Source organism: Periplaneta americana, chromosome 16 (genome assembly GCF_040183065.1).
Source record: "Periplaneta americana isolate PAMFEO1 chromosome 16, P.americana_PAMFEO1_priV1, whole genome shotgun sequence".
In the NCBI taxonomy this organism is placed as follows: Eukaryota; Metazoa; Arthropoda; class Insecta; order Blattodea; family Blattidae; genus Periplaneta; species Periplaneta americana.
This window is the reverse complement of record NC_091132.1, coordinates 142,060,291-142,082,439: the sequence shown is the minus strand read 5'-3', so window position 1 is coordinate 142,082,439 and position 22,149 is coordinate 142,060,291. Positions and strand designations below refer to the sequence as shown.

At 34.3% G+C, this 22,149-nt stretch overlaps 1 protein-coding gene and 1 non-coding gene across 6 annotated transcripts in view; one reads left to right on the top strand and one right to left on the bottom strand.

Moving 5' to 3' along the window:
- Positions 1–22,149, bottom strand: part of Tpst (tyrosylprotein sulfotransferase) — a 1,264,187-nt gene that overhangs the window by 506,606 nt on the left and 735,432 nt on the right. The gene's annotated exons all lie outside the window — the stretch shown is intronic.
- TRNAY-GUA (transfer RNA tyrosine (anticodon GUA)) lies at positions 6,962–7,033 on the top strand. The gene has a single exon. It is a non-coding gene; the product is annotated as a tRNA-Tyr (tRNA).

Sequence of the window (22,149 nt, the reverse complement as noted above, 5' to 3'; positions counted from 1 at the left end):
GTGAGCTACCATAAATTCCTTGAAGTCCTAGTTATTACTGAAGCCAAATGTGTGTCTTTTGTCAAGAGTCCATTTTATTTATACTTGTTAAGACCTCATTCATAGACTAGTTACCACTTTCAGTTTTGATACTACATACACTGAAATTAATCTATTATTATTCGTCCTATTTATACATTTATATTGAATGATTCGGTCTACCTTCATAACACATCTCATCAACAATACTCGATAAGAGTTGAATTAGCTTCCATGCTGCGTTGTATTTATTTTGTCATGTTCCTATAGCAGGAATATTAAATAGGAATTCCTTAAAACAGATTTATATTCACTCCTATGCCTTTATATAGAATACCAGTACATATACTGTATTTCTTAAGATTTGGTTACTTTATAAACAGTATGTTAGTGCAAGAACTCTTTTTTTCATATTTAATAATTCTGGCATGTGTCAATAAATATGCTTGAGACCTCTGTCTCTCTGAATTACTCTTTACTAACTGGAAACATATTCCAAATTTATATTTTAAAAAAGTATTAAAATATCCTCACAATTTAGAGCAAACAATTCCCGAAATAATCATCCTACATTAAATTATTAAGATAAAAATGATTCAATCTATCGCTTGTAACAATACCTTTATGGTCCTAATAAATTAAGAAATAATTTACATCCAACAGATTTATTTTAAAATGGTCTGCAGTTATTATTTTGAATTTTATTGTACCTTAATAAATTGAGTTAAGGTACAATAAAATTTCATCAAGTTTCAAACAAAGTAATTCCATCTTTCCAACAGGGGGACAATAAATACTTAAAGTAATGCTAAACTCAAAAAACTTATTGATGCAACTTAATTTCATATTCTGTACCACTAACACCAAAAAAAAGTGTCTTATTGTTCATACTTATTCAAGATGAATAGTTTCTTAGTGTTTGTCCATTCCACTTTTTTTATTGTCCTTCCCATTTCTATTTCTCTCATTTTTAGTAGGTACTTCACATGTAGTATATATTTTATTTTAATACTGTACATATAATGACCATGAAGATATTTGGATATGTCTTACAAAATTCTTGCTGAAGACCATTGTGGTAATATTCTGCCGCATCTGTAGTTTGTACATTTCGAAATTTTCGTGCTTCAGCCCAGAATTCAGGCGGGGGAAGGGGAGGTTGATGTGCCAATGTAGTTTTCCAGAATATAATAATATTCAAAACATTCTCTAATAGGAGGGGCCTCTGATATTAGCTCTGCAAAAAATCTGATATCGGTACTTCTGTTGCTGGTAAATAAGAAAGAACGAATTTCAGGTGCTTTGTGTCTCAGCTGCTGGTTTGATATACTGTTTGTTTCCTTTAATTTTCCAGAGCAAAAACTGTCCTAAGCGAAATTTACACTCTGTAATTTTAACACTGGGAACATTTATTTTGGCAGCATTGTGTGATGCTATTTCATAATATAACAAGAGCTTTGAAATGATTAACTGCTAACTACTTACCTGGGTGAAGCGGTTCCTGTGATTTCTGAAATGAAAACCGTTCAATTTATAAGGAATTTTTTTGTGGAGATGCATTTGATTGTATATGCAAGGTGTAAAAGTGCCTAAACTAACTGACCCCAGTGCTCTCATGGAGGCCACACGAGGCCATATATCGTATGGAACCTACAATTTTTTTTTAATTAATCGTATGGGGAAATGAAAATTTTGTCTGTAAGGAGCCATACGGCATATGGGTGCCTAAGTTTTGTACGTGGAGATCTATACAGATCTTAGATCATCTCTTCCTGTTCCTACTGTACCTACCGGTAGGCCATTTTGTTTGATGTTCATAAACAAAAATTATCCACCTCTTCAGCACTGGAATCCAGAATTATATAAAATAATGGTTGAAAAACAAGAAGTGCTGCAAATATACACTCCAAGATTCATCGAGACAAGTGTGCATCCATGGTGGTGCTACATGGTGTATTCTTTAAATCAAACTTGTACAATTAAATTGTAAAGCAAAACAATTTCTTTACTTCTTCTTTAATATTAAAAAAAATAATTAAATGACAATTGGAGAAATAGAGAGAGGAGAGTAAAATATATTTCAAGGGAGAAAACAAGGGGTGGGGTGTATGGCCAAGAAAAAAATTACCATGACAGCACTGACCAAACCTAACCTGTTACAGACTCATGTATGTAAGGTGAATAAGCTGAGTATGAAGGAAACTACCTCAGCGCTAATTTAACTCTTATAGATGAACTATATAAAGAACTTCAAGTGTCAATATTGTCTCAAAGGTTTCTGTGTAACAAACTTCATTTAGAAATGCCCATCTGCGATTATGTTAACTGTAGAAGAAGGAAGAAATATTGTCGTCATATGAAGTTACTCAAATTTCCAATTAAGGACAAGGAAAGGCTACAAAAGTTATTTTTGATTTCACCCTTATAAATTGAACGATTTTCACTTCAGAAATCACCGTAACTACCTCAGCACTAGTTTCAGTAATTTAAGGACCAGTATAAAGTAAATTTGATTAAAGTGAGAAAGAAATTCGTAAGGGAGGCGGTCAGGAGGGATTGAGGTTGTCTACTAATTCGTTGCAAACAACTATTATAGGCTATTTCATTTGACTAACGATGATTTGTAGAGAGCAAAATACCTACAGTAGGGTAAAGAATCTAAATCAGTACGTTTGAGAACGGATATAAAAGTGTCAGGAAAATAACAGAATTACCGTATATTGCAATTAACTCTGCATTGGCAGAGAAACCGCACAGGGTATCGTAAATGTGCTGAAAATTAGAAAATTGTGTAAAAAAATGCATTCAGAGCGAATTTTCCAGCCTGATAATATCTCGCCCACGTTATGGACATAATTCAATACCGTAAGACTGATATAAAACCGAATACTAGAACAATTTGTTAACCAAAGACGATGTTCAGTAGTTATTTAACAACATACAGAGCAAATAAAAACACAAATGCATATTCTAGCAATAGTTCAGATGAAAAGAAAATGATTAGTACGACCGCTTATTCGTAAAAAGAACACTGCCAGCTGTGTAGCCTACATGAAGCAATATATCAGGTCTACGTTATGAACACGTTGAATTTAATGTGGACGAGAAACGTACAGTTATTATTTATCTGCTTCCATATCGCATCATATAATACACCTGTAAAATTAAAACATATAGGCCTAGAAAAGAGGAAACATGTTTGGGGGAGGGAGTTGTAATTCTTCCCCTTTCGGATAAATTTCAGAAGAGGGATACCTGCTTTTCCTTCATATTCAAAATTTGTAATCTTGTTCACACAAAATAAATTAGTGCCTTTTCGTGAGCATCATGATGTGCATTCAACAAACGCAGACAAATCTGCTCTTTTTAGTATTTTGTGATAATTGTTGCTAGGGAGGTATTGTATACTGAAAATTAAAAACAATTAGATTTCGTACATCAAATGATGACAGATTATATATTGAACGCAAACAACATTATATCAGCCATGTACCAAAATGTCATCTATGTGTGTTGATGAATTTGGGTAAAACAAGCTTCTGTATACTACAATTTAGCGACACATCAAAGTCTTATTGTAACATAACCTCACATTACAATGAGAAAGAAATTTGGAGGTGGCATGACGTAAAAAAGTCATCCCACAGTCGTATTACTCTATGTACTGTTCAGATACTCTGCCATCTAGTGTTTGTTATTGCAAGCTCATTTCTCGACACTAGCGACGCATAGCGTCCGTTATTTTCCAGTTGCGTCTAAATTTAATATAAGCTTGATCAATCTGTTTTATATATGATCTAGGGTAATATGAAGTACAATTTGTGCTAGTTGTGTAGCAATGTGTGTAATTTTTTCTAACAAAGTGCTAGAAAACTAAAAGTACATACCGAAGAAGAACCCATGGTGCAGACTAGTGAAAATAATACTCCCTTTAGTTTACAACGCAGTGCCCTGCAGGAGAAACACAGTAGGCCTACCAAGTTCCAAAATGTTGAAGACATTTCCTTCTTCGCGGAAGTCCCCTATTTCGGCTTTTCAAAGATGAAAGGAATCAAGACAGTCTTCCTACTGAAATCAGTAATTAGCTTTACTTTTCCATACTTTACATAGTTAGTCAAGAAAAGGCTGAGCATCTCTTAGAATTCAATTCTACTGGTATTACACGCAGATGTGGAAGTTAGACATATATTTATAACATTCAACTGATAAAGTTGATATTACTAATTCCACTTCATAGAATTATCTTACAAATTCCCATTAATTCATTAGTTCAATAAGTTTAGCCTTGAAAGTTTAATTAAGGTTTTCTTTGTGACGCGCTCAACTCCATTTCAATTGAAAGCGAAATCAAAGACAGGTCCGAGTAGAAACACACTGTCGTTCAAGTGTAAGATTAGCAGAGCTTGAGACGCACGACCTACTGTAAGGGATTTAATCTCATCCAGTATCCTTCCTTTATTTAGTTTTATTCTCAAGGGGTCAGCAGGATATTACAATTGCATTTAAAATATCTATAAATGATTGATTTATGGCTCTGATCTCAAAAATATTCTTAAGACCAACTATCATCAACATTTCAAAGGAAAAAAAATAGTGCCACCATGAAAGCACATACTTCCTCATATGTTTTACGTATTTTGCAACAATTCTTTTCCTTTATAAGGTTGCGAACGTCATTACTGCTCTTCAACTATTATTGATAATATTGAATATGAAGGTGATTTATATTCGTATGCTGATGATACTGTTTTACATTTTAGTGGAAAACTTGGACTGATACTTATTATAATGCAAATTGCGGCTTAAAATTAATAAAAAAATGGTTCGATTTAAATTCACTTGTAATTAATAAAGATAAAACTATAGCTATCCCATTTTCTTTAAATAATAAAGGTAATAAACCAATTTCATCTATACTACAAAGTAAAATGCATAATTCTGATTGTTCTTATATAAATTGCAATTGTTCAGTTATTAATGAAGTTAATTAAGTTAAATACTTAGGTATAATTATTGATAATCATTTAAAATTGAATAATCATATTCATTATATTTGTAATAAATTACGTAAAACATTTTGTTACTTTGTTGTTCTGAGAAATATTTTGTCAATTAACTGTTTACGTATAATTTATTTAGCATTATTTCATTATGTATGGTATTATAGGTTGGGGTGGAACTTATAAATCCAACCTTTATCCGTTAATTTTACTACAGAAAAAAGTATTAAAAATTTGTTTAAAAAAACAGACAGACTACCCAAATGAATTGTTGTTTAAACATTTCAAAGTTTTCAATATTAAACAAACGCATTATTTTATTTTCTTAAAATATTTTCATACAAATTTTAATAACTTTGAAAGGTATATACATAAATATAGAACTAAGAATATGAATTGTCTGTGTTTGTGTGAACCAAAATGTAAAACCACTGCAGCTTTTTATCATAGCATGAGTCAAGGTCCCAGATTATTATTAAACAAATTTTATTCCATATTATTTTAACCACGAATCCTCTCCAAATTAATAAAAAAAAATAAAATAAAAAAATGTATTGAATTTATAGTTTGGGTTTAAACACGTTAAACACTATTTAATCTGTATTCACTCTCAATTTTAATTTTATTTTTGTCTGTATTGGAATCACCTCCTAAGCACGAGTCTTACTCATTCAGGAGTGGGCTAGCTTATCTTTCATAGTATTTATTAACTTGTATTCATTTCAAACATACTAGCAATAAAATAAATAAATATAAAAGCAAAGTAAATACAGTATATGCATATTAAGTCCATGAAGGACCAGAATAGCGGAAGGTTTCTTAATAGATATGACAGTCCTATGAGCTTGCCGCCTTTACTCCATAAAACATGCACCCTGGTATGCATTTCTGTTAAATGCAGCGTGAATCCCAGCCGGAAGACTTAGATTAATGGTGAAAATCCATGCCCCAATCAGAAACGGAAGCCACGACATTCCGACTTGTGACTCAAAGCCATAACCGCGAAGCTACAGCACGCGCCCATCTCAAAAGACACATCTAAATGAAATCATTTACTATGCAAATACGCACAAAACATTGTTTTAATAGGACCATATATATGTACAATAATTATTTCTAACAGTATTTTCCCATTAAAAGAAATGGACTTACTTACTGGCTTTTAAGGAACCCGGAAGATCATTGCCGCCCTCACATAAGCCCGCCATCGGTCCCTCTCCTGACCAAGATTAATCCAGTCTCTACCATCATATCCGACCTCCCTCAAAACCATTTTAATATTATCTTCCCATCTACGTCTCGGCCTCCCCAAAGGTCTTTTTCCCTCCGGCTTCCCAACTAGTGATGAAAGAGTAATGGAACAGAGAAAAATTCTCTCCGGCGCCGGGATTTGAACCCGGGTTTTCAGCTCTACGTACTGATGCTTTATCCACTAAGTCACACCGGATACCTACCCCGGCGTCGGACAGAATCGTCTCAGATTAAGTTCCAACTCATGGGTTCCCTCTAGTTGCCGCCCTGTGCACTACGTCATAGATGTCTATGAACGTAGGACTGAAGTTCACACATGTGCTGAGGTGCACTCGTTATGAGTGACTAGTTGGCCGGGATCCGACGGAATAAGCGCCGTCTTAAATCACAAAGCGATTTACGCATATCATATATATTATTTTAATGTACCGAAGTACATATGATATTTCCATGCAGATATTCTGCGTCATCATACGATGAAAGAGTAATGGAACAGAGATTTGATTTAAGACGGCGCTTATTCCTCGGATCCCGGCCAACTAGTCACTCATAACGAGTGCACCTCAGCACATGTGTGGACTTCAGTTCTACGTTCATAGACATCTATGACGTAGTGCAGAGGGCGGCAACTAGAGGGAACCCAAGAGTTGGAATTTAATCTGAGACGATTCTGTCCGACGCCGGGGTGGGTATCCGGTGTGGCTTAGTGGATAAAGCATCAGCATGTAGAGCTGAAAACCCGGGTTCAAATCCCGGCGCCGGAGAGAATTTTTCTCCGTTCCATTACTCTTTCATCGTATGATGACGCAGAATAACTGCATGGAAATATCATATGTACTTCGGTACATTAAAATATATATTCCCAACTAACACTCTATATGCATTTCTGGATTCGCCCATACCTGCTACATGCTCCGCCCATCTCAAACGTCTGGATTTAATGTTCCTAATTATGTCAGGTGAACAATACAATGCGTGCAGTTCTGTATTGTTATTTATATTTTATAATGTACTTTTATACTGGTTGAGTGAAAGAGAAGGCCTTATGGCCTTAACTCTGCCAGTACCAGTAAAAATAAATGAAATACGTAAAATGAACAAATCATTTAAATTGTAGGAAACGTCATCGTAGTATGAATATTTATCACTAGAATGCATTTTCAATCATTAATAGAATGTCAACTGCAGAACAAACAAGATGCAAATGTTGCCTTATAGTACCTGTGCCACGCGCCAACATGACGTCATGCCAATATAGTCTATAAACAACTAATCTTAACTGCGTACGCCCTTGAACAGAATAGGTCCCTAATAGTGAGTATGCTTCTATTTTATCGTTTATCGTGTGTTGTATTAACCGGTGGCCTTAGTAGCATCACAAGGGAATAAGTAAACGTCTAGTTACGAATGGATACGATTTAGAACAAAGCGAACCAAAGAGTCCAATCCTCCAATACCCGAATGAGAAAAGGAGGAAAGAAAATAATTTTGAATCGAACATTTAGCGACGCTACATCAACTGCGCGATTATCTGTGTATGTGTATGTATTTATTCACACTGCAAATGGGTAAATACCCGGTGGCAGTGGTAACTAATTACACTCAATAATGGCAATTAATAATAAACACACTTAGGCTAATAAAAATACCATTAATAACCCACGTGAAATATTTAGGTATCTTCATCGATCAAAACTTAAAATGGATTTTTATATTAACTACTTACGTCTTAAATTACGTAAAACTCTATACAAATTTATTCATCTGCGTCGCTTTATGCCAGTAAAACTATTGAGAACAATATTTTTAGCCCTAGTTCAGTCTATAATACAGTATGGAATTATAGGATGGGGTGGATTATTACAGAGTACCATTCGCCCATTAATATTACTACATAAAAGAATTATTAAAATATGTTTAAGAAGAAAACTTGATTATCCAACTCATCTCATATATAAAGAATTTAATGTTTTAAATATCAAGCTAAATTTATATCATCCGATCGTGGCCACAACATAAGAAGATACAATATTTCGCTCCCCCTCATTGAACCAAAATGTAAGACTGAAGCAGGTCTAAGGCACAGTTTTAATCACGGTCCAAGATTATATAATGATTTTATAAAGAGGAATCCTAAGCTAAAATTATTAAACAACACATTATTAAAAAAACAAGTGCTTGAACTGTTTTTAAAATTATAATAATGTAAATTCTTATTCTTTCTTTATTTTTTTCTGTCACTTTAACAATGTTGTATTCTTAACTTAGTATGTTTATGTATATGCTATGGTACCGTTGTTTTCTTCTTATTCTTTTTACACTTTAGTGTAATTATATTTAACAGTTTTAATCACAGTTGTGATTATTATTATTATTATTATTACTATTGTTATTATTATTTTTCTTCTATCCAGTTTTCATTTTGGTCACACCCGACCCCAAGCATCTTGCTTTTTCGGGCGTGATCCAATTACCTTGTATTTATACAATAATTTATAATATGTACGCCTATTTGAATGTGAGATTGGTAATCAATTTCGAATTTTTAAGAATATTCATATACGAGTATTATAATAGTATTGTAAAATCTTTGTTATTGTATGTAATTTTTGCTTGCAATAAAAATCTTTGTAATACTAATAATAATAAATAATAATAATTAATAGTAATAATAATAATAATAATAATAATAATAATAATAATAATAATAATAATAATAATAATAATAATGAGCATCCCAAATTAAATAAAGCACGAACACTTAAAATAACATTTCAAATAAATCTAATTTGTATCTTAACCCTAAGTTCGAAATAAATCCCACGAGTACGAAATGTGCATACATGCACAAGTACCTTTCAACACTACATTCATTTCGCTGTCAACTCACTCACTGCACTGGAACTGAGACACATTTCACCGATACTATCCTGATTCCACTAACACTTCAAAAACATTTCGCTGTTCAAATACTTTGCACTACCAATTTAACTGTAAAACTACACTGACACAAACACACTTGACACTTCACTGACATAACATAATTCTTCACGGGGGGCACAAAGTGCCCACGCTTTGATTTTTTCTCTAATACCCGCAAATGTATAAACGAAGAAATCTGAAAAAAAATAGATATTGTCAAGTCAAACATATCAAATAATAATGTACATGAATTCTTTACTTATCTGCATCCTCTTAATTTGTATCAGGCATAATATTCAAGGGGTGCATGAAGTGCCCTCCCTTGGTCCACCATGGTACTATACTAAACAAGATCTTATAGGCAGGAATTGGTACTCTTGATAAGTTAGTACATGTCCCGCTCTTTTATTTCAAATTGTTCATTGTTGTAATGTAATATTTAGTTCCCGTTTATGTTGCTATTGCTGTGGGTAGACGTTTTGTATAGTATGAAGGTTTATAAAGAGCGAACATCACAATGAGCGTACAGTGCAACAAGTATTTGTCAGATAAGGAAATTCAAGAAGATTTACATAATTCATGGGACCAAAATTTTATAGTTTCAGACGAGGATGTGAGTGAAGTGGAGGATAACATCGTTCAATATAATGACACTGCTCCAGTGAGTGAAAGTGAAGATGATATGAATGATTCTGTGGCGGATAATGATAATATAAATAACACGTCCGTAAGAGAGTATGTCGCCAAATCAGGTAGACGTTACTTATCTCAACCACCCCGAGGAAGACGACGCTCCACACAAAATATTATCAGAGAACGTCCGGGTTTACGACCCGAAGGAAATGTGACCAGCATTCTGGACTCTTTTTCAAAATTTTTCACCTCCGACATCATACGTATTATTGTGCAGTATACTAATAAAGAGGCTCAACGCAAAGGAATAAATGTAACTAATGAAACAGAAATTATGTCATTGATTGGAATTTTCATTCTTATGGCTGCCAATGATGACACAAAGCTCGACTATCATGATTTGTGGTCAGAAAGATTTGGTCGACCGGTATATCTTGCAACAATGAGTCGAAATAGGTTTCGAGAACTTGTGAAAGTTATAAGATTTGACGATAAGAATACCAGAGAGGATCGCAGGAAGGGAGATAAGTTTGCTCCACTTCGTGAAGTGTTTGAACTAATGAATGAAACATTTCTGCAGTATTATTGTCCAGGAGAGAGCGTAGTGATTGATGAGATGTTGTCGTTATTTAGAGGACGGTGTCCGTTCAAGGTGTTTATGAAGGAAAAACCTGGCAAATATGGTGTTCTCATCAGAATATTAGCTGACTGCAAAGAAAGGTATGTCTTGCGTATGGAGGTGTATGCGGGCAAAACAAAAGACAGTACCCCAGAATCCAGGGGTCCTAAATCAATTGTGAAGAGGCTTGCGACGCCTCTAAAAGGGTCAGGTCGTAATATCACAACAGACAGATATTATACATCAGTTGAACTGGCTGAAGAACTGTACACTGACTATGGGCTTACACTTGTTGGTACAATGCAGACTAAACGCAAACATATTCCAGAGGAATTGAAAACGACAAAAAATCGGGAGGTTTACTCTAACAAATTCGCTTTCACAGATCCCGATACAGGAAACCCACCTGTTACTTTGGTTTCTTACGTCACCCGTGAAAAGCCCAAAAAAATCCTTGTATTACTGTCTACACAGCATAAAGACGCAACTGTAGAAAATGATGGAAAGAAGAACAAATCGCATATAAATTTATTCTACAATGAAACCAAAGGCGGAGTCGACACAATTGACCAGATGGCCAGAAAATATTCAACAAAAAGGGGTACTAGAAGATGGCCTCTGTCGGTGTTTTTCACTCTTATAGATATAGCAGCAATCAATGATTATTGTTTGTACTTGATGAATGATCCAAACTGGGAAAAGACAAGGACAAACAGACATCGCATCTATTTGCAAGAACTTGGACTCAAACTGATAGAGCGTAAAGTACAAGACCGGGCAAAAAATGTTAGTGGCTTGAAAAACAATGTAGTGATTGCTATGGAAAACATCCTAAGCATAAAAATCAAGCCACCAGTTGCAGACACTGGAGACAATATTGCTCAAGGAACTTCAAGTGCCATTGGTAAAAAGAGATGCTATATCTGCTGGCAAGTATCAAGCAAAGAAGAGAGAAAAAATAAACTTTCCAGGACTACAATTACATGCAGTAAGTGCCACAAAAGTGTATGCGGCCGTCACAACAAGAGAGTAGGTATCTGTCAAAGATGTTAGAGTACTTGGTGTGAAGACTCAGACTGAAATTTTATTCCCAGGTGTATATAAAAAACTTTAATTTCAGGTGAAAATTTATTTTTTTGTGTTTTTTTAATAACACTCATTTCTATTATTGTATTATTTATTGTATTTATTTGATAACATTTCATTGTATTGTTGGTTTAAATGTCATGAAAAATTATTCAAATGCAGATGAAAATGTATTATTTGTGTTCTTCAGTGTTAAGATCCATTGTATTATTTGTACAGTAATTATAATAGCATTTCATTGCATTGTTGGTTTAATAAACATCAAAAGACACTGATGTCCTATAAAAAATAATATATTCATTATTGTCAGTCAAAATAGAAGGTAAAATATTGTTTAAATACGAGGGCACAAAGTGCCCACCCTTGGTCCAACATGGAATGGATCAAGGCATGGACCTGCTAGGGTTAAGTAGTGTGTATAATATACTACCGTCTATTAGTAAAGATCTTAAGCAGGGGCGGCTCGCCCATAAGAGATGCGGAGCTGCAGCACTCCCTGCTTTGACAGGAAAATAAAAATAATATTTATTTTAATTTGTAGAAGAATTATTGTTACAGCTTTTATTGGTAAATTGCTTTATATTTCATCTGGCCGGGAATATGTACTATTATCTTATGCATTATCTTTTTGCGCGTCGACTGTACTGGAATTGACACTGCATTCAAAGTCGTCCTGGGATCTGCAGGGTGGGACAGCTCGTAAGAGAGTGTTTCTTGCTGGGTCAGGGGGTAGAGAGGTGAAGGGAAGCAGAGGGAAACTGCCGCTGTTTAAAACCTATATTTCGCTGCAGTGGCTTGCAGAGCCAGGCGACAAGGGAAGATCTTTCTTCCCCTCCCACACCGCTATTGTAACGCTATGTCAAATGGATTCTCTATTCCCTTGAAACTTAATGACAAAATGTTTATTTTCTTTTCACATACTTATTGTTGTAGAATCTTATCGAGTTAATATAACGAAATTAATATTTTCTTTTGCCTTATTATTACGTATATATCCAGCCTCCAGCTAATAACTCAAAATGATTGCACAAGTATAATCCTTTTGATATAGCACGTAAAATACGAAAGAGACTTCTTTTCCAGTTTTAGAAAATTGTTGACCATCAGTATATCTGAGTGTTGCTTTGGTGTGACGTTTTAGTACCGTAACTTAACCAGTGCAAATGTGCAAGCATGAGTGTGTGTGAATTACAGAATATTAATTTTATTTTTCTCAACTTTCCCTTGGGGAGAAAATTGATGTAATGAAGTGAAATTAAAGGGACGTTCGTTACCCAACTTAAATCTTACTCAAGCTTCATCCAGCCGAAATATGGCATATATGTAAGGAAGTAGAACAACGAAATTTACGCTGAGCATTTGTGGTTGCCTCCTCTTCGGTGGTGATACTGCATAGACTAGGAGTGGTGTGACAGATTTAGGACATTTGCCCCTAAAAATTAAAAAGCACGAATCTTCGCAATTTCACCTGAAAAATGTTGTTTCATTGGCTATGTTAGGCAAAACTAATACTGCTGTGCAATTAAGTGAAACGAACAGAAGAAACATTCTCAAACATAATCAAGACGTGAGAAAAATCGTGAAATTATTTTTAAAAATATTGATTGAATCGAATTTTGTGGCCAATATGAACTTCTCCTTAGGGGACATGATGAAAAAACGATTCGAAGAACCCTGGTGTATTTCGTGGGTTGCTACAGTCCGTGAGTAATCTAAACGAGCCTCTCAAAAATCATTTGGAACATGCCACTGTTTAAAGGTAATTCTAAGACAATGAACTGGTAGATTGCAAGTTGAGTGTCTGCCGATCAGAAATTCAGACTGAAAAAGCAAATGATGCACAGACATCTCCCAACTAAATCAGAAAGTTTTGGTTTTGGTTTTTCGATATGTAATGCATTTATTTTTGTCCTATACTTATTAGTAACGGTATCAAGAAGAGAAATTTCTATGTACCAAAATCTACTGCAGCTCTCCCAATCCACAAGTTCACGAGCAGCCACTGTTCTTAAGCCTATTTTTATATACATCTAGCACTGATAGTGAAATTATTTGGCAAGCATGAGTCTGAGAATTAGAAATGGGATAATCTAATATTCGCCTTACAATCGAAAATAACCTCAAAAGAGAGAGAGAGAGAGAGAGAGAGAGAGAGAGGCAATTAGACCGAGCCAGATTCTAATCCAAGCCCGTGTGTAACCAAAAGCATAGTCTACCTCGGAAACCTTTTAGCTATGTTGGTGCCAATTAGGAAAATATATACGACCTACACTATTCAAAATATTAATAGAACAAATTTCATAGCAAATACATTAAAATTAATAAAAAGTAAACATTAAAACATACAGGCCTAAGGCGTGCTTTAATTTTAAACAATCGTTTTTATTTCTGATGATTACTGCTATGCAAATAAAACCGTGCTGCTAAGTAATTATTTACATCACAGATTTTCCACAGACACGGTAATAGCAGACAGCCGCGCGTAGGTACAAATTATTAAATTAAACAAACAAGCTTGTACGTAACAGTGTGTAGTGTCGCAGCGGATTAAGATAACAGCTTAAAGCCCAAACGTGAATTATAAATTCTGTTACGAGGCTTATGTTGTTAGCAACTTGGACAGCCTTGAAAGCGTAAGCTATAAGCGGCAGACCGCCGTATCGGAAGATCTTAGGGGGAAAAGATTTTCGAACGATCGATACCGAATTCTGCCCCTCACAATGAGGATGTTAAATTATTTGCCGTGCTCCTTCCTATATTCAAGCAGAGCAGGGCCTCTAACCGTAAATTCTGTCCAATGTTACAACATCTTCACGTGTCAGCGATTCTCCAAGAGAACACTGATACTGATGCGTCACGTCTACATGTCTGCATAGCCGATCTTACCAAAGCTCTACATAACCGCATTGTATTCGCTACTTTTTAATTCATAGTTCTAGAATTTCGATTATAAGTACTGACCCTTTACAAGGATTTTTCTCAGGTCAATCTCTATGATATACGACTTCCATTATGCCCTTCTTACGCCTTTCCCAGCGTTATCGTTTTATCACAGTACAGTATTTTTCTTCTCTTCTGCCCTTTTCTTCTTCTCATGCTTAATTTTTTACTTTCCGTCTTATTGTATTTATTTTATTTATTTATACTTTATTTATACTGGCAGAGTAAAGGCCGTAGGGCCTTCTCTTACACTCTACCAGGTCACAAAGTATACAAGCAGTTAAAATTTAACAAAAAGTTAAAGAACAGAATACTAACATATTACAATAATAATAATAATAATAATAATAATAATAATAATAATAATAATAATAGTATAATAAAATCGACACTAAACAACATGAAAATAATACCATAATAGAAAAAAAAAGAAAGTAAAATACATTGGAATATAGTGAAAGCAACTCATTTAGTACAAGTGCTATATATGGAAAAACGTAAGGAAGAATATTTCGGAATGGAATGTAATAAAATAATAATAAAAAAGAAAAGACATACGAAAATTAAATAAAATTCACGATAAAAAGGCTATGATAATAAATTCATCGGCTGATAAAGAGAACAGAAAAGGAAAAGGAAGGAAAAAGAAATATATAGCCTATATTTTTACAAAACTATGGCAGAGAAAAGAGCTTATAACTGAAAGGAATCTAATTCAAAAAGTGCAATTTTAATTTATTTTTGAAACTAGACAATGTCCGACAGTCTCTGACATATTGTGATAGAGAGTTCCAGAGATGAGCTGCAGAGACGGTGAAAGATGAAGAGTAGAAGAATGTTCTGTGTTTAGGAATGGAGAGTGTGATATGGTGTTGTAAGCGAGTATCTATTTCGTGATTTGAGGACACATGTTGAAAACGAGACGCTAGGTAGCTAGGGTTAGAGGTTTGAATAATATTGAAGAGTAAAGTGAGAGAGTGAATAGTTCTTCGCTCTTTGAGACGGACCCAGGACAGCATATTTAGTGAGGGTGTGATACAGTCAAATCTACGGAGTTGCAAGTAAATCGAACGCATGCATTATGAACACGCTGTAGTCTGTCTGTCAGTCTTATGTTAAGGTCAGTGTAGAGAGTGTCACAGTAATCAAAATGAGGCATCAAGAGCGACTGCACTAAATTCTTCTTGAGAAGCAACGGAAGGAAATTTCGAATTCTTTTTAGTGTGTGAATTTTCATAAAAATTATTTTACATATGTGTGTGATTTGAGTATTCCAACTTAAGTTTTTGTCCATAAAAATTCCTAGATTTTTTACTCTATCACTGTAAGGGATAATAGTGTCACTCATTTTAACAAGAGATAAGTCATCTACTTTTCCTTTCGATTTTTCCACTCATGTCTTCTTGATTTTCTTCTGCCTCCTTCCTCATTCTGTCCTAATTCTTCCCCATTTTTTTAATCTCTCATATTTTCTTCTTCATTCTTCTCCAGGCCTACTCCACATTCCACTGCATCTTATTTGCTTCCCCATTTTCTCTTTTTTCTTCTCACATTCCCTATTCTCTTCTCTTTCTTCCATATTTTCTTACACATTTCCCCCTACCCCTTCTCCATTCGCCCCTCTTTCCTTTCTCTTCTACCCTATTTTCTCTTTCATTTCCCTCCCTTCCTTCTTCTTGTCTCATACTTTCTTTCCTATTCTCCATTTTTCTTCTCCTCCACCTACCTTTCCTTACTTATCTTTTTCTACTATCATCCATTTCTCCCCGAATTTTTCTTCTTTCCCCCTCTTTTAATTCCCATCCCCTTCTCCAGCTTTTATTTCTTCTTTCCTCTTTTGTTTTCATTCCTTTCTTTCTCTTCCGGTTTTAATCTCTTTTGCTTTTCTCATTTTTACCATTTACGCTATTCTACTGTCCTCCTCATTGTTTGGCGGTATCATCAGGTAGAGTGCTCCAGAACAGCGCTTAGAACCGGTTTATATTCGACCGGTCGCAGAACAACCGGCGAGGTTGAACATTCGACCGAATATCCCGCCTTCAAGCGGTTGCACCTGATTTTGCTGGCGAGACAGAACCATAGATATACGATATAGTACAGTATAGCAAGCGCATTTCACCATACAGGAACTGTGATGACATTTTCTAACTACACTAATGGAGTAACAATTGCAGGAAGTTTACTTTTCCTAATTTAAAAAATGTTAGCTTGAAATAGGATTATAATTGATTGGACACTTTGATACATTTATCTTCATAACTAACATATAACTCAACTAATGGACACCGGTAACAAAGTAAATAACCGTAATGCATAAGTGTGATCTGACATGCAAACAAACACAAGAATAAAATAAATTACAATACTTACAAAATAGAAGAGCAAATAAGTACACACTTATTATATTGTAACGTTCATACCTTAAACTCAAAACAGACTATATAGGCTACCTCTGAAAGAGTAGTTGTTAATTTAGCCTATGTCTTTTATTTTGCAATTCATTCAATATACTATGTCTTTTAATTATTATAAGTGAATTCATCCTGAATTTCAAAAGCAGTGGGACGTTATTTTTCCCCCAAAAATTTTAGATATACTTCTTTCTTCTTTCAAATCCGAACAAGACATTGCACGTCTCCTAGCTCTTTAAGAGAGTGAGTCTGGAGCTTGGTTACACGCATTACCATCTCCTCACATCGGCACTCTAATAGATAGTACATCCTTTAAAATCGCAATGGCTTTACGCCTTGGTTGTAAACTCTGCCAGCCACATCAATGTATTTGCGGAGGAAATGTTGATATTTACGGCCATCATGCACACAGCTGTGCGAGGAGCAAGGGTCGCATTCCCAGACATACATCACTCAATGATATCATTAAAAGATCTCTGACTTCTTGTGGCATCCCGTCTCTTTTGGAACCACCACCGCGGATGGTAAACGGCCCGATGGTCTCACCTTAATTCTATGGTCTAGAGGAAAATCTTTAATTTGGGACTCCACTTGCGTTGACACTCTTGCTCCATCTCACTTGCCGAATACTTCCAGACGCGCAGCATCTTCTGCTGAATTAGCAGTGAAGAAAAAAGTCAATAAATATACTCATCTTTTAGACAATTATATATTTATCCCCTTTGCTGTGGAGACTCTTGGAGTCATGACGCTAAAGTTTTGGTATCTCAAATCGACCAAATTTTGATCTCCATTACTGGTGATCGCCGTTGCACTACTTATTTGCGTCAACGCTTAAGCATTGCTATTCAACGCGGAAATACAATGAGCGTTTTAGGTACTCTTCCCGAATCCAGCCCTTTGGACGAACTCTTTCTTCTTTAAAATTTATTAAGTATTCTGTATGTAAATATTTCAATTTAGTATTATGAATTTAATATTAGCACATCTTGTAACATTGTATTAAATCAATTTATTTTGTATGGTCAGTCTGTTAAACATTATGTTACATATTAAATAGATACAACCATTAATCAAGATATTGTATTTTGACACTTATATCACCATTAAATGGTTTTTAGTGAATTATTATGTCACTAATAAATCATTTTAAGGAGATAAAAAGTTATTAAAAAATAAAAGCATTCTTAAACATTAATGATTGTAGCTTCATGATGCGTGATGTTGCAATACCTGGATTGCTGAATGAATGAATGAATGAATGAATGAATTAATGGATAGATCAATCAATCAATCAATCAATCGGGAGAGAGGAGAAAATATCAATTGAAAGGTACACGATGATATTCATGATCTAGAGCCGGCTACTCGACAGAGACTAGTACATTCGTTAAACCGAACATTGCACCACTCCGCGAGACGCAAGAGCTTCGCATACTGTCTATAGCGCCAGGTGTTCAGTAGCAATACGTCATTTCTATCTTTCATAACCGGTTGTGCACGACTCTATCATCAGGTTCATGCACTACGTTTATTTACTAATTGGTATTTCTAGGCTAAAATCTGCTTCTTTTCCTAATACGTATGTAATTCATTGTCTTTCAGTATACTGTAATTATGTGTTATTTTTTTGGCACACTTCGTTTTTCCATAGGTTGAAAATTGAACTGTTTCTTTATATTACTATTTTGTACAAACATTAAGTTTCAGAAAATAATACCTATCCATAGTTTCCTCTTCTGGCTGCACGTTAATATACATTTAGTATAAACTGTTCTGTAGAAGATATAGAACAACTGGGCTATGCATGTTATGAAATGATACAGTTATGGAGAGCAAAAAATACAAATACAAAGATGTGAAAACAATTTGTGAAGGAAGGCGAGGTACGTTCGCTACTTGAAGGAATGTACTTTTTGCAGGCAATAAGGCATACGGAAGGAAGAACTGCTGAATGAAAAAAGAGCTTTATAATGATTCCAAAACGCATACCGTATGAAATTTGATACACAGTACGCAATAAAAGCTAACAGAACTTGCTATACATTGCAACTGCCTAAAATGACTCCTTACACGAAGAAAGTTTGTCAATACAAATAGTGAAACCATAACAGTAGAACAATATTCAATAATTTCACAATAAAATGAATAAAGAAAAAACACGCGCATCGCTAGTGCCGTAATCAATTATACAAGGGTAATATTTACAAATTTAGCAATAATATATAGTACCAGAAAAAATGGACCGCATGAATATTTTAAGTCCCAGATATAAGACAGAGCACAGATTTGCAAGCTGTAAATGAGTTATTGAAATTAGTTCTATTTCAAGTGTTGTCATAATCCGTTCTGAAACGCACTTGGAAAGATGGGAAGAAAATGGATTTTATGTAAATAATAAATAGGTATAAAATCGAAATTTGAACCTTCCTGAGGATATCTACATCCCTCGCAGAAGTGAGACCTACCATTTCATTTCAATAGCGTGCCATGCGGAGGGGAGCAAGTTCGAGACTCATTCAAGTGATTTGTTTTATTTCCTGAATAATGTTAAAATTGAGTTTTACAGAGTCATGGGATCAATATTTCAATGCAGAAATCGTGAATTACGGCAAGGAAAATGGAAGTACCTCGCTAGAATCTAAATCAAAATACTCCATCATACATTCCTAGATCCTCTCACTGATATCTGAACCCGGCAACGAAAGTCGGAACGCTAGTCGTTAGATTGAAGTTGCGACGCTTTTAAAGAGCAATATGCTACAAACAAGCAGTTGCAGGCAACTTGTTTTGAACTAAATTCATTAGATTCTAATTTAATTTACCTGGTCTGTCAAATTTATCGAGCCGCTCAGTATATCGTTTGTCCGGGCACCAACAAACCCAAACCCTCCCACCCCCACATACGAGACGAGTGATGGATTCGAGATCAAAGCCACGATGGGCACCGCACGGGGGCAGCAGTGCATGAAGCTCCATCGATACTGGACAAGCACATGTCTCCACCAGGCTTTACTGCAACAGCTGTACAGGCCAAGAAATATTCAGACTGGGAAATTACAAACCACGTAATTCCTTCGTTGCTAAAGCAGCGCTTCAGTTCTGCGCACAGCACACAGCCAGCTGAATCATTGTAGAAACCCTACATGTCCATTTGAGTATTTTTTTTTTCAGGAGGCACAAATAAAATTGATTATCTTCAAAAGCGTTTAGAATTTTAAAGTGACTATTTATTATTAAAGAATAAAAATAAGTTCTTGTGTTTGATATACGTGAACTTTAATTTCTTTCTTTAGTATTTTCTCGAAAACTTCTGAACTGCCTAAATTTGTTGGGTTTCTGCAATTCACGACTAGTAACAGGAAAAATTCTGAATTGCCTGGACTTATGGGGTTTCTGTAATTCTCAATTTAAAATGTTTAAAACAATTTTTAAGTGAAGAAAAAGGAGGACATTTCCTTGATCTCATAAAGCCAAGAAATTAAAAAGTACACAAATTTACAAAATTTCAAAATTATGTGAAGAGTATAAATCTTCGAATTCCTTTAATCTTGTAATAAATAAAGAAAAGCAAAGCAAGTATTTTTTTATTTTTATTTTATTTATTTATTTATTTTTTACTTTTTACAAAATTCAACATGCCCTGTATTTGTGGTGTTCCTGCAATTCACTCTAACTTACTACCGTTGTGAAATGTATACTGAGGAGTTGACGTTTAGGATTTCTGAACCACTTCAAATGGTCATGAATGAATATTACAACCATACGAAAAATTGAATTTAATAAAAACGTGACTTATGAGATTTTAAGCCATTATTATTCTTAATTTTAGATACGCTTCATTTAATTATTACGGTATATTCTTCTAAAAGATTATTAATCTTAATTTTAGATACGCTTCACTCAATTCTTACGGTATATCATTTTACGTGATTACTATTCTTAATTTTAGATACGCCTCACCCAATTATTATGGTATATCCTTTTAAGCGATTATTATTCTTAATTTTAGATACGCCTCACTCAACTAATAAGATATATCCTTTTTCGATATTATTATTCCTAATTTTAAGTACGCCCCCATCAATTATTACGATATATTCTTTCAAGTGATTATAATTCTTAATATTTTAAATACGCCTCACTCAATTGTTACGGTATATCCTTTCAAGTGATTGTTATTCTTAATTTTAGATCACTCAATTGTTACGGAATATACTTTTAGACAATCTTTATTCCTAATTTTAGAAACGCATCATTCAATTATTACAGTAAATCCTTTTAAGACATTATTACCCTTAATTTTAGATACGCCTCAGTCTATTATTACGGTATATCCTTTCAAGCGATTACTATTCCTAATTTTAGATATGCCTCACTCATTTATTACGGTATATCCTTTTACGCGATTACTATTCTTAATTTTAAATACGCCTCATTCTATTATTACGGTATATACTTTTACGCGATCACTATTCTTAATTGTAGATACGCTTCACTCTATTATTACGGTATACCCTTTCAAGCGATCATTATTCTTAATGTTAGATATGCCTCACTCATTTATTACGGTATATCCTTTTACCCGATTACTACTGTTAATTTTAGATACGCCTCACTATTATTACTGTATATCCTTTGAAGCGATTGTTATTCTTAATTTTAGATACGCCTCACTCAACTAATAAGACATATCCTTTTTCGAGATTATTATTCCTAATTTTAAGTACGCCTCACTCAATTATTACGATATATTCTTTCAAGCGATTATAATTCTTAATATTTTAAATACGCCTCACTCAATTGTTACGGTATATCCTTTCAAGTGATTGTTATTCTTAATTTTAGATAACTTACGACTCACTCAATTGTTACGGAATATACCTTTAACAATCTTTATTATTAATTTTAGAAACGCATCATTCAATTATTACAGTAAATCTTTTTAAGACATTATTATCCTTAATTTTAGATACGCCTCACTCTATTATTATGGTATATCCTTTCAAGCGATTATTATTCTTAATTTTAGATATGCCTCACTTAATTATTACGGTAAATCCTTTTACGCGATTACTATTCTTAATTTTAGATACGTGTCACTCTATTATTACGGTATATCCTTTTACGCGATTACTGTTCTTAATTTTAGATACGCCTCACTCTATTATTACGCTGTATCCTTTTATGTGATTACTATTCTTAATTTTAGGTACGTGTCACTCTATTATTACGGTAAATCCTTTTACGCGATTACTGTTCTTAATTT